The sequence below is a fragment of the Camelina sativa genome, unplaced genomic scaffold (assembly GCF_000633955.1).
Source record: "Camelina sativa cultivar DH55 unplaced genomic scaffold, Cs unpScaffold18666, whole genome shotgun sequence".
In the NCBI taxonomy this organism is placed as follows: domain Eukaryota; kingdom Viridiplantae; phylum Streptophyta; class Magnoliopsida; order Brassicales; family Brassicaceae; genus Camelina; species Camelina sativa.
This window is the reverse complement of record NW_010939675.1, coordinates 1-290: the sequence shown is the minus strand read 5'-3', so window position 1 is coordinate 290 and position 290 is coordinate 1. Positions and strand designations below refer to the sequence as shown.

The window sequence follows — 290 nt, the reverse complement described above, 5'->3', positions numbered from 1 at the left end:
TTTTTTGCCTTGGTACTGGCAGGGAATTTTGTAGCTATTGGTTCAAAAGAATCACCGACAATCGAGATATGGGATCTTGACGTTGTATGTAAATATTACTGACTTTTTATTTATGTTTGCCTATATCGATTATGAGTCTTATTGATAAGGTTATTATAATGCTTCAGAGAGACGAGGTGCTACCTTGTATACAATTAGGAGGAAAAGAGGAGATGTTAGTGACTAAGAAAAAGAAGAATAAGAAAGATAAGAGTAAGAAAGAGAAGAGTAAGAAACAGGTGTGTGCATCA

The 290-nt window shown here is 34.5% G+C and overlaps 1 long non-coding RNA gene across 1 annotated transcript; it reads left to right on the top strand.

The window, feature by feature from the left end:
* The first annotated feature begins 15 nt into the window (after positions 1-15).
* LOC104775548 lies at positions 16-278 on the top strand. The gene is made up of 2 exons (XR_765984.1): positions 16-84; positions 168-278. It is a non-coding gene; the product is annotated as an uncharacterized LOC104775548 (long non-coding RNA).
* The last annotated feature ends 12 nt before the right edge of the window (positions 279-290 follow it).